The 14,285-nt window shown below is 36.8% G+C and overlaps 1 protein-coding gene across 1 annotated transcript in view; it reads right to left on the minus strand.

Annotated features, from left to right (window-relative positions):
• Positions 1-14,285, minus strand: part of PTPRM (protein tyrosine phosphatase receptor type M) — a 388,464-nt gene that overhangs the window by 146,222 nt on the left and 227,957 nt on the right.

Genomic DNA, 14,285 nt, shown 5'->3' on the forward strand with positions numbered 1-14,285 from the left:
TGAGTTACAAGAGAGCAATGTGGAGAGATGAAAGACTTGCTTTTTAAAGATCATCCATGCAGATAGTGCCTGATCTAAAAGGAGTATGCACAAAAGGAAGGGGAAGCTTGTTTGAAGATGAGGTCATAGCAGGCCAAGTGCTCTTCTGCATTAAAATTTTATAGCTTTTTGCATTGTCATAAACCCACAAAAAGCCCATTTCAGAATGGGAGAGTGAACGTAACCCATGCTGCATTACTTCTACAATAACCTGCAATAATGACGTTACTAGGGAAAGTCACAGGACTAAAATAACCTTAATTTTGAAAGCTGGTGTATATGGATTATTATCAAAATGTTGGCAACTAGATCTTAGTAAGACTTCACCCAAAAAAGTCTCAAATTCTCTTCTTCAAAGCTTGATAAAAAGCCACAGCTTAAAATCAACAAATGGAAAAGACTCAAAGGAGGTACTTATATACTCGTTCTTGGGACAAAATCCAGGAGGTTTATTGTGCAGTGCCCACGTATATGCACACCTACAGAGCTTCAGAGATTACACCTTGCATAGAGGAACAGAGGTATGAAATACCTGACACTAGTACTCCGGCACTTCATTTCTTTCACTTCAGATACATCCTCAAATGATACAAAAATAGACTAGCATTACTTTCTGACGTGACTAAGGATCTTTAGTTTTGATCTACATACAACAGCATTAATAATAGATTAAGGGTTGCTATCAAAGTACGATCACATGCTCCAGAAGGAAGAAACTACAAAGTACAGCTGTCAAATCACTCTCACTAGCTAAAGCAAGGGCAAACTAACCGTATCTGAACTTCCAGGACATTTGCTGGTCTATTCAACCTCTCTTTAACATTTCATTCCTGAGCAGTGACTTGCATGCACATGACACAAACTAGTATTCTCCTTCTTAGTGACCTTGGACAGACAAGGAAAGAAAATATTTTTTTCTTTAAAGGTGACAGTATCATTGTAGAACATAATGCAATAAAACAGCAGCCTACAGAGAGTAGGTGGAACCATGGCATTAACATTTAGTTAGTTGATACTGAAGAAGAAGCATGTGACATAGGTTTATTTAGTATCTCAATCCAATTTCTCAAGGATTACTCAACATTCAGTGGATGATGCTACTTCAAAATGCATAAACTCTGAGTAGCCATTTAACTATTTGTTTCCTCGTAACTATACCGCTCTCTTAAATATGCAACCTAATCTGTTTGCCCTGTAAATATTTTAAAAATAGCTGTTCTGGTTTACTGTCTGGTAAGCACCTGACAGCAAAATAAGCAACAAAGACAGACACCCATCACTGTCTTTCCTCAGAAAGGCAAAGCCATTCTGTCATAGTCCACTGTAACATCTGCAAAGTGGACACTTCTCAACACCAAATAGAAACCAAGCACACAAGTTACTAAAATGACAACAATTGGCTAATATGCATGGAGATCCCTTTTGTCACAAACAGACAAGATCTGCATGAATATTTATGGAGAAGATCCCAACAGGAAAATCCTAGATCACAAGCACTGAAGAAGCTAATGAGATATGGGGAAGATGAACACAGGTCAGCTTAGCTTTGAACTTTCGGTGATTAATCAGCATTCATGAACCAGGACAGCGACCTTTCCTGCTGTGTTTTCACTCCTGGTTAGTCACTTCAATATATATATATACATTTCTTGGCTCTCAGATAATGAAAGAGCAGGTTTTCATTCACAGCAAATTTACAAGTGCCAGAATAACATAAAGTGACTTTTCATAGTGGTTTACAACTTTTTTGGATCACTGCACTTCCTCACCCATATTAAAAGACTTTGAGAAAGAGAATCGATTTGACTATAAAAGTCTAGATTCTCCATGATTAGTCAGATGCAAAAGATACAGTATCAAAATCCTACACTGCAAATTTAGCCTAGATTTTCATTAGACTCTGACTCTTGCAGGACACAGCAGGAAAAACTAGGCTTCCAAGAATGTTCACAAAAGGAAAATAAACCCAACATTAAAAACAGAGAATCATGCAACCAAAATGTTAGCCTGTTGTCAATATTTTTAACCCATGAGGCAATAATGTAGTGATTGGAAACACCTACAAGACATTAAGTGATGTGGAAAACAGCACTGTTCACATGAATCTGTTTACAACAAAATATGAAAACAGTGACAAATTCGATAGGATATTAATGGGACAAGCACTAGGACTGCAGTAGGCATTTCTTGTGTTACTAAAAAGCAGCATGAATTAAAAGTAAAGGGAAAATAATTTTTAATATTTGGATCCTGTATTAAAGATGTGCATTCCTCTGTAAATAATCAGAACGGCAGTTACATGCAGAGTTCATAGCTGAAAGTGAAAGAAGTGATTAATCAAGAGTAGCATATCTTGGAGTGCTTGTAGTGGACAGTAACCTTTTATTTATTGTTGAGGTTAATTCCCCTGTCTGAGGGTCACTAACTTGATCTTATTTGCTTGACTTACTGTTGATGTCCTTTAATCACAGCAAAAAACCTTCGTAAGTAATGCCTGTCTGAATGCAGCTAATTTAATCATATGACCTTTTCCATCTTATTTTCACCCTATGGCTATCTGACTTCTAATCAGACAGCAAATGATTAGACTCTAACTGGTATAGTAGGCTCAGTTATTTTATTTATGCATTTCTGAAAATCATGAGATGTTAAATTACTGTATTATTCTGTTTTACTGTTTTCATACCTTCATCCAAGGAACCTACTACTGCAGTATCAGGGCTTTAGACATTTTTTAATTATTTTTTTTTTGTCAAAAGAGTAATCCACATGCACAAGAGTTCAAGCAGTAAAGCTCAGATGCTGATTATGCCTACTGTGGGAAAGGAGGCAGCTCTGCAGTCACTGAAATGTCAAAGCAGCTAGTGTCAGAGAAAGCACTTTACACCTCCCCTGGTGCTTTAGCGAAGGCTACTCATAAGAGAACATGTGTTTCTGCAAGTATTTGTGGCTAATCCTGCCTTCGCTGGTGATGTCTCCATCACTGATTTCCAAGTACTGGAATACATATATTTTCAGGCAGTGCTGGTTTTCTATTTAGAAACACAAAGATTAAATTTTCTCAAACCCAAGTGATGACAAAGGAAGCATGAAGTATTCTGCCTCTCTCATGATTAGATCTCCATTAGTCCTGATACCACTGCTTTGCAGCAGTTAATAGCAATCAAAATTTAATTAATGTGGAGAATATGGCACCCAGAGGTTTAAGAACTTTCATCAAGTTGGTGGCAGAAACCAGACCTCTTGATTCCCATGCTCTTTCCATAACCTATTTGGGAAGCTTATTTAAAAAACAATTGCTATTATTAAATTATTATGCCAGGAAGAAGCCTACAGGAGAGAAGTGAACACCACGATTTCTGACAGGATGACTTCAAAGAACTGCAAATTTATAGTCCGTTTCAACGTGAAAGGTTTTGCAGAAGTATTAAAATTACAAAACCTCTGGAAATTGTGGGGAAATTGTAGCCCTGCAAAGACAGACTTCCACTAGATGGCCAGGTTTTTAATCTGCCACCGCAGCTCCATCACTCACCAGTTAATTTCTCTTGTATTGCATGGCAGCCGTCACAACAATATTTAGAAGTAATCAAAACCTGCTTAATCAGCTATTATTTAGATCAGAGAGAGGGTAATAATGTTCACGGTGACTTTATCGCCTTGCCAGAACTGTATCTCTCTTTATTTTTAATAGCAAAATGTACAAATGGGCCACAGACAATTTTCAGAAGTAAGTATGTAGGACAAAAAAAATGTCCCTTATGAAATCAAATCTACATTCTACCTATGTATGTCTTTCAGCATTACATATTTATCTGAAACACAGTAAAACAGCTAATTCATTACACAACACAAGGCATTGATTCATTAGCCCTTTGTCGTGCTGTAAGAAAATCTGGAGCCTCCCCAATTTTAGTCTCATGTAGTTAGGGTTTGTGGCATCCTAGCAATTCTGTCCAGATGAAAGTATCATCTGACCCTATGCAGAACACATTCCTATATTCATCAGGCAAAGATGGTTCCTTATTCTTTAACCTTTAATTAGTACTTAGCTACATTATGCATGCTGAGGGCAAGATTGGCCATAAATGCTTCCAGGGGCACTATATACCAGTAACCTCTGTGTGTAGAAAGTATGCATTTCACCCAGAACCAGCAAGTGGAAAAATATGTAGCAGAGAGGGTTGGACAGCATATAATTAAACTCGCTTTGCATATTAGGTGAGTGACTAAAGTAGAAACCATTACTCTCTGTCTGCAAAGCAACTCCCAAGGCTGTATCAGGCGGAACCACAGAGTATATGTCTTGCAATACCAGGTATACGCTGCATATCACCAGTGAAAAACAGGCTTTTTGTTATGGCAGGGCTGAGACATCCAAACACGGGACCAGATTCAGAATGGTCCTGGTTTTAGATATTTTAGGCAATCAAATTTAAGTGGTTATGCTGAGTTTGTTTTATGCGTTTGATGTTGGCTTTATTATTCCAAGACTTTAAAGCGGTGAAGCTCTTCGCTGTCTAGTCAAACTAACAGATGTAAATACAACATTTTCTTTAAGGATATGATTTTAGGGAGCATGCTGATTTCAGTGCATTATGCGGTGGAGGGGAAAAAATATTTATGATCTTAAAATTCTCAGCTAATACAAAGCAATTGCATATCAAACAACTAAAGCAATATGTTCTACTCTTTTTGTGTTTTTTTCATAAGTATGTCAGCACTTTGTAAATCTGACTATGCCATCATGGACTAACACTCACTAACTTAAGCTATGAATATTTTTTGTGAACAATACTTTCTACTTCTAGAGTTCATGTCATTGAAAAGTCAACTAATAATGATGCTTAGAAATTAATTTATTTCAGGTATGCTACAACAGCCATAATCAGCTATAAATCCTTTTGCCCTATTTGCATTTACTGAATTTGCCTTAATTATACTGCTGCCTAATTAAGAAGCTCAGTCTAGAGAGGAACTCGCAAGAAGCAATGATGCAGAAAGCAGAGGACAGTTTATTCCACTTCATGGATTTACAACTTTCTACTACTGCAAACCGTTTGGAACAGATTCTATTTGTGAGGTCATTAACATGTAAACAGTGTTACACTGAAGACGCATAGCAATGACCTATCATGCTAATGAAAAGTGATATTGAGTTTACTAATTCAGATAAGGGTACACAGATTGCCTTTTCTCTAACGCGCAAAGGTCTGTCACAAAAATAAATGCATGGTCCTTGTTGCAATTAATTTGATTCTTGTTCTTTTAAAGCTTTACTTGTAGATTTAATTAAAGCTTTCATGCAGTACGCACTTTCAGGAAGTATCTATGTTTAATGGCTTTTTCTCCTAAATTAAAGAAACGAGTGAAGGTTATGATTCAAAGAACAACAGGCAACATAAAATGAAAAGCTATTCTTAACACAATAAGCATTATCTTGTTTTGACATAAGTAAATACACAGCATTGTGGGTGTTGAAGTATACTTCTTATAATTAATGTTATATTGAATCTTCCATGGTGACATCATTTTCAATTGCTTAAGATATTTTTTTTCTTTTTTGAATGTAAAATAATGCATGCTAAATTTCAACCTGGAGGTGAATATTTTTAAAGGCTTAGCAAAATCAGTTTTTAGGTAAGAAAAAATGAGCAAATAAAAACAGCTCGCTGTTTTCCCATGAAAATAAACAATCCACAATGCAAAAAACTCTCAGGTAGACATTTATCTCAGTCATTCCCTAATCTTACCATGTTAAATTCCCACAGAGTAAGGCTATCTAAGCAACAGTCCTTTAGTAAACATCAAGAATAAAAAGAATTACAGAAAAGGTTGCACAATAACAGAAAGATATTCTGACGCTCTTGGATTTGCCTCTCCTTCTCTTCTACCGGTTCTGAGAAGAGAGATGGTAGGATCTGGAGCAAGAACAAATGACTAGGCAGCCTGCATTAAGTCTCAGGAGACAAAGCAGAGTGTAGAGAATGAAAATAAGGATATTTTAAGGACATATTTTTCAGGACAGGACAGATAACGTAGCATTGGGGGAAAGGAAAAGGGGCTAACGGAAAGGAGGAGTAAGTAAAAAGAGGAGCAGAAGAAGCTGAGAAACAGAGATGAAAATGGAAACGATCGATAGAATAAGGCAGGCTTAAGAGCTGGGCACACACATTAGTGTTGAAAAAGAAGCTAGAAGGAAGACAGCAACAGTAGGATCTAAGGAGAAGATTAGAGGAAACCTTTTGTGGACAGAACATTGGACGAGACATTCCATGAATGAACAGTGGTCCCGCCTCAAAAGAGGTGCAGAGTGCTTTGGGTTCCAACAAAAGGCAGTGGAAATTGCAGCACTCTACTCCACGAAAAGATAAACCTATTGTTGCTGGGATCCTATATTAGAAGACTCAACATGCAACCAATGTACTTTGTTCTTTTCATTTATTTTTCTTAAGCATACAGTAGGTAATCCCTGACAGTTTACTAACATCCTTATATGTTTCTCTTCTTTTCATAGTTTAAAATATCTTCCATAATAGTAATTTGGGGAATATTAAAATGCAGACAGGACTCCTCCCTTTTCAGGAGCAGAAAGTAAACTTCTACTGTCAATAACACCTGGATGTTACTGCTAAGGATCAAGGCCTTATTCTATGATGTACCATAAACATGACAATCTTACCTTAAAAATCTCAGTAAATACCAAGCATTCAGTATTTCATCTGCTTTTGAAAATACACGGTAAGCCATGAAGCTACTCTCTTTGAAGTGACCCTTCCATGGACAAACGCCAAATAGGACCATAAACTGCAAAATACATTCCATGACACTTAAAGCATAATCCAACACACATCTTTAAGCAAACTAAAATCTATCTAGCCTACCTAAACTGTTACCTGCTGCAGCTAATATGCATGCATTATTATACCCAATACGAACATGTTGGTCAAATCCGTACTGGAAGACCTATTTTTAGCTACTGATGTCACCACAATCCTCTCGTTCCTGTACAGCTGTGAAACACACAAGTCAGCGAATACTATGCTTTGCCTTTCCTTCAGACAAGCCTCTGGTAGCTCTAATTTGTGTCTTCATGATCAGAGGAATTAGGGAATGGGAAAGAAGGAGAGAAGCTAACTCCCTCTGCAGGTGAACTGAATATAACATAGATACCCCTAGACATTTGGTTCGATGTCTCACCGCGGGATCTCAGATCAAATGCAGACGCGGTCCTGAGCTTCAGCTGCTAAAAAGAAAAGCGAATGTGCTTCTTTATATTCACCAGCTCGGTACTCACAGGAACAGGTAGTTCATGGCACAAGCTCTACAAATCTCTGCTCTGCTCCAGCTACTATGTCTTTATTAGCATCACTGTTGATGTCTGGTTGGCACAGGAACTAAAAGAATTATGCAGGACTTTCTGACAGTCCTACAGATACCTTTCTGTAGTATACACTAAAAGTTACAGCCTAATAATAATAATATTTGCAGTAACAATAAACCCTTTCTTGCACACTTGCAAATGAAATACAGCCATGACTTTAGTATCTATGATAAGTCTTGTAAAAGATTTTCATTTGCAACAGTGTGTCTGTGACTGATGAAATGCTAGGCTTTGCTGGATTTGTAGGCATACAGCACAGTCTGTTCCTCAGTTTCCTTGCTTGATTAGTTTTTGTGAGACTTGATTTTGCTGCTCATGCAATCTTCCTAGCTACATTTTGCATGTAGGCTATTGCCCTGAAATTAAGGAGGACCCTGATCAAACACAATCCTTGCACAGACTCTTACAAACGGAGGCAGACAGCCAGAGTGACAAGGAATGGCAGAAGGAAGCAACTGAGGTATGGTTCCTTATTCTCTCATGGCAGAGTTAGGTGATCCATTGCAGGAAAACTGTGACCAAGAAAAATGACAGACAGAAAACTTGGAAATGAATGGTGTTTTGCTTGGCTAGACACTACAGAAAGGAAACGGCCACTGCTCTTCCCTCCTGGGATCTGGCAGTCTAGACTTTAAGGGAGCTTAAGGAATATTGTAGATAAGAAAGGAAATGAGAAGAAGAGAAAGGAGCCACAATTAGAACACTTCCATTGTGAAATTAAGAGTGAACACTGACAGATGCTACCTTGAGGTGGGTTATCATTAACCTGGCCATAACCCCTGCAGATAGGCTCAGCAAAGGTATTTCAGCTGAAGCGTCTCCTGTGGGACTCAGGGGTCAGAGAAAAGATTACAGATAAGAAGCTTGAACAAAAATATAATCAGTCAATAAAAGATATTGCAATGCTAATGAATACACCACCTCAGTGCTCTGTGCTAACATCACTCAACAGACACAAACATCTCATTATAGTATGAAGTGATTAAGCATGTGGGTTACTGGAGCAAAGAAGTCTTAGGCTAGATTCACCACATGATTTCTTCTATCCATTTTTTTTACGCATTTTTTTTTGCTGCTTGTCCTCCTTTTGAGTCCAGGAGAGATACAATGCAACATTCACCTTATTCCTTGTAGTCCCACCTTTTGCAGAGATCTTCTGTTGATCAAGTCAATATTTCATTAATATTTCATCTTGAAAACTAACATTTCAGCCTTTTAGGAAAAACACAGGCCTTTACTAACATAAATTATGAAGTGAATTTTGATCTTAATATGCAGTATAGCTTCTTTACTGTTAATGCATTTACAGTCACACATAGTGCAATGGCAGGTTTTGGGTTTAGAGAAGATAAGTCTCCAATGCCATCATCCCTCTTGTACAGTAAATACATTAAAATAAGGAAAAACTCTCCTTTCTATCTGGATATTTAAAATGAAGGAATCTGAAGTCAGAGTTGAGCTATCTATGTATACCAAATGCAATTTCAGAGTAAAAATCCTATGAATTGCACCTTTTTCCTGAGAGAAAAGTCTTCAAGTGAATGAAAATGATTCACCTTATACCCTTTTTGAAAGTCTAATTCAACAATGATGGTAGATAATGGCAAAAACTCAGTGCCTAGGATGACTGCTGTTGACAGTAAGAATGACTGATTTGGGAATCAAATTTTTTAGGGAGCTACAAACAGTATCAACAGGCTAATTGAGGAATTGATTCAATCTACAATTTTATAGAGAAGACAGTCCACTCTGGTAAACTGCTAACATTAACTGAACAAGACTCAATACGGGAGAGCAACAAAAATACTGTAATACAGAGGTAACTTCTTTAATACACATACCTGTCCCAATCCTCTCTTCCCCTTCCAAATGTATGTATTATGTCTCAGTGTTATATATAAAAAAAGCCAGACTTTCAGGCTTACCCTACAAGAGTATATGGAATCCACAATTTCTAAAAGCAAACAGTATTCCATTTTAATCTCTGTATTTTAGTTTAGAAAAGCAAGACAAAGCTTTTATTAATGTGGAATGAATCAAGACATCTCTAGAGTGTGTATTTATTTTTCCTACAGTTACATTGGTTCCCACACGAAATGTCTGGTACCTTCACAAAACAAACAGTGTAAACTGAAACTGCTCCTCTAAGGACAGAAAAATCTCCAAATCCCATCTCATCTGCAAATTTACTGCTTGACACTAAGGGAGCAAGGACAGTAACTGAGTGTGACTGTGTGACCAGCACAGCAATCAATCACTTCTGATACTTCACCTCACTCTCTCTGTAGCAGCCATTTATTCCGAATAACCCAAACTTGCAGCACATTACACATTATGGTTTCTCATTCAACACATGTGGGCTACAGTGGTTTTGAAAAGTCTGGGTAATTTCAGAAATTATTATGAGTTTCTTATGTGTAGGTATTGGAAAAGTAACCTGGAGTGAGTATCTAAACACACCCAGAAAAGATGAACTAAAGCTGAGTTATTCCTCCACATGAATGATCTCTGTTGCACCTCAAGAAAGCTATTTCATACAGTCAGATTATTGCCCTGGGAAGGCTCACAAACTTTCAGACAGAGTTAATAAAATACAAAAAAAAAAAAGGATTTACTCACTGGTGGTCTAAGTGTTAAGGATTATTTACAATTTTTTCTACAGAGAAAAGTGAATGTAAGCCTTGGTTATAAAGCAATACAATCAGATCGAAAAGAATCAGAATATACAAGGAATCAGTATAAGAAATAATAACTTCAGACAGACTTTTTAAAATTATGTGGTGTGTTTTAACTAAAAATAAAAATCTAATTCTGAGATTGCTTAGTATATCCACATGAAAGCTAAATATCATACCTCTGTATGCAAAGCATATGGCATATAGCCCATTAATGTATTTTTCAATGATGGTGATTTAGTAAAACACTCTCCTTGCTATTTCGGACATTGCATATTATCCAAAGATTTCAATATGTTGGCATTCTAGACCTTGTCAGATGCAACAAAATTCATGGGACATCCTCCAATCATTTAAGTCTAGTTTACAAGACAGTTACAGAAATCCATGTTTATTTTGGGTTACGTGATTCTATGATAGAAGTCAATGTAACTATGCATATTTAAAGATTCAGAAGAGATCACAGGCTAGGTCTAACAGATCAAACACATGAAGCAGTTCAAACACATTCATGTTTTTCTGTTCAGTGCTCTCCTTCACCTGCAAGATGCAAACTGATGAACTTATGATAGTTCCAGGGGCAGCTACAGTAGAGAACGCAGGACAGTTTCCAACTCTCTCATTGTTTTCAAATTACTACAGAAGTTTAAAACATGATGACTGAATATTTCCTGTAATTATTCAGAAATCACTGTTAAGAGTTCCAACAGCATTGATTTTTTTTTAAATGTTATGACTGTGATTATTAGGTCATTTTGCAAATCTGCTAACCTTGCGCTTTCTGCCATAGGTACTAGGTCAATTGCAATGGGACTGGGGAAACGAGCCACAAATTGAGTCTCTGTACAGAGCTCCAGAAGCCAGCACTGAAAATCTGCTAGTGAAGCAAGAGACACAGAGATAACTAAACAGAGAACAGACTCCCAGACTCCTTAGCTCAAGTCAGATATACAAGAAAAGGGTACTTCAATTGGACCCCAAACTATCAGATTCGCATTAAAAGGAGGGTATGTTTTTATTCACATTTATATGAAAAAGTTCAATGTTTGTAGAATTAATTTTCCTGTAGGAGGAATTTTGCCTCTCTCTTTGAGTTATACAAAGTACCAGGCAATAGGATGTCTAGTCCTATACAGTCTGTTTTAGTAATGTTTCAACATTGTATTAGGCTTCTGGATTGAGATTTCCATACAGAGGATGTACCTGTGATGCACTTCTGTCCTAAGCCACCTAACTAGATGATTAGTGCTGGGACAGACAATATCAGATTTCATATTATTAGGATGTCAACATGATTACTATTTTCTAAGAATACTGGGCAGCAATTGTCTCCTAGTTCTCTACTTCACCTTTCGCAAGTTGAAAGAACTTGTGAAAAGGCACAAAAACAGAATAATATTACACACTTGACTGCTGTGCAGCACCGTTGTTGTCTAAGTACTTAATTTCAGTAATCATCATAACATACCATTTTGGTATCAAGTTCAAACTGAGGGACGACATCAAAAGCTGCCTTCACAATTTTGTATTTTAATTGGTCATACATCCTACTCGTAGCAGTGTAATGAAGCCTTTTCTTGAAAGCAACTGGTAACAGTTACAGTCTGTAACTATATGCCCTAGAATTTGGGGTACATTGAATTCTCCAAACTCTCTATCAGGTGCCAGTGTCTCGAGTAAACTCAGATGGTCCAAACACTCATTTTGTTTGTCTGGTGCTTGAATTTGCATGAATGTAGCTATGTTAGCTCCTGACTAATGACTAATGATCTCCAAAGGCAGACTCTTCATCAAAATGAAAATCTCAAATACAAAAACGTTAATGGTCATTGGTCAGCGCAGTGGAGCTCGTTGTCTCCTGAACAACGGGCTTGTGTAGTTCATTTCACCACAATAACACAACAAACTACTAATGTACTCTTTCTTCTCTGGCCAATGTTGCAGGGGTTTTGCCCATCAGAAAACGTCAGGAGAAAGCAGTCATGCCAGCGCCAGCTGCCATGCCAAGAACACCAGTCATTACAAGTGTCACTAACGCCACCGTCTCCATTCTTCTTTTTTCCCACCTGGAACTGACTGCAAAGCCAAAAGACCTGCTGCAGAGTTAATGAGCACTATTAAATTTGCTCTAATCTTAAGAACAAAAGAACTCATACAGGGCTAACTACAGCCGGACGAAAAAAAAAAATCTGCTGCCTGACTGAAGTGAAAGGTAAAAAATGTACTAGTTCTCAGGAAAGCAAGAGTGGGAGTAAAGGCACCAGCACAGGCGCTTAAGCCCACTAACAAAAAGTATAATTCTCAATACCAGGACTCAACTTCTTTTCTAAAATCTCTCTTGACTGGCTAACTAGTAAACAGAAGATAAAATGGAAATAATTCTTTGCCAAATATGCACAGCTGTAGGTCCACCTCTGATGATTCATCAGCAGCTCTAGGCATCTGCCAATTTTTTCTTTTTAATTTTAATTTAGGATGGATTTACAAGTAGAAGAGATTGCAGTCTACTAGGGAAAAGGAGCCCACAGCACATAAGGAAAGCAGCACACAAGACAATAGTAACTATTTCAGTGCATAGATGCTTGCTTGGATGTCACAGCTTGCATTTACAATGACTAATCAGCAAATCTGAATATGATACTCAGTATAGAAGTGGTAAATTAGCTATGGCTGAGTACTTCAAATTATGTTTCTCAAAATATAGAACATTTTATAATCCATACCAACTTCCTCAGCTAAAAATAAAACTGAAATTAATTCTGCATCTATCTAAGATTTTCACCAATTTGAGTGAAATTGTGTGGTGCGTAAACAGGTGGAGAATTTGGTCCAAAGTATTTCCTCATGCTAGGAGCCAATCTTGTCTGCTCCTCACAGGGCTCTTATTTCCCTTCCTTCGCCATACAGGGAGTAAAACTATACATGGTCAAGATCATAGAGTTTCTTTTGGAAGAGTTAATGTATCCAAACTACAAAGTTACTGAATTTGTATCACACTAACAAAAAGACTTTTTCTTGAAGTCACTTGTGAGAGTATTCCAAATAATCAAGAAAAGCCCTATTCCATCCACTATTAACAGTTTCTATGACCGCAAAACTGGGGACAAAACCTGTTTGTAAAACTTGCAGAAACATTTCAATTCACAGATTTTCTACTGTCAGTGGAAAAAAGAGAAAAGAGATAATCCATTTCTTTGAATAATGAAACAGTGTTTCATTTAATGTTCTATTTGTTTCAATTTTTGTTTTTGACGTAACCTTGAGACATGTATCACATTAAAATATTAATTTAAATATATTTACTTATTATGGCAACAACGTACTAAATGACTTACTATATTACACTCTTCTGACATTTTAAAAAAAACATTTAAATGGTCCCAAATGGATTTATTTTTTTTTTAAGGCCTATTTCACGTAAAATATAGTCTTTTCATCTTGAGAATAGAAACGAATTTTGAAATACTGTATCTGTGGAAGAGACAATTTTTTCTGACCTTCACATTAATACTTTAGTGCTTTAAGGAACAGTTTAAAAAAATTGCACTATATGTAAAGTGTCAAATGATGTAATATGAAATCTGAATAACCAAGTAAATTAGCAGTTTCAATATACTCAGAAGTCTTAGGGAATTTCAGCTAAGAGGTTTAAATTTTAGTTGCTTTAATTCATTCGAAGCATGGTTCTGCTTATCAAGTTTTCAAGTTAGAAAATATTCACTATTTTTCCCATAAATTCTATAAATGAATGCTTGATGCTTTTTCAAAATAATAATTGAAAAAGTATTTATTTAAAAAGTTTAAAGAGTAACTAAAAAGGAACATGAGAAACTTAGCATTGCTTTTAAATAAACACGTTACTGAAACGTGTTCCTTTCAACAGTATGCCACTACCATACGTACCTGAAAACTAGTACTACAGTCTTGTCTCGTGCAATTAACACCCCATCTTACGTAACCATATGAAAATATCTCCTAGTTTCCCTTGACTTCTAAACCTGAACTTTAAAGAAGAAAGATATCTATTGGACAGGGGATTTTTGCTGCTGGCCAACAAGATGGAACGAGCTTAAATGCATCTCATTTCATGACTAAGCCTGACTCCTAGTATTTCGCTAATCCAAAAACTATCATGTACTCCTTGTACCTGGAAAGTGAGAAAAGGTGAATAGCCTCAGAAAGGGATT

This window comes from Tauraco erythrolophus, chromosome 3 (genome assembly GCF_009769465.1).
Source record: "Tauraco erythrolophus isolate bTauEry1 chromosome 3, bTauEry1.pri, whole genome shotgun sequence".
Lineage (NCBI taxonomy): Eukaryota > Metazoa > Chordata > Aves > Musophagiformes > Musophagidae > Tauraco > Tauraco erythrolophus.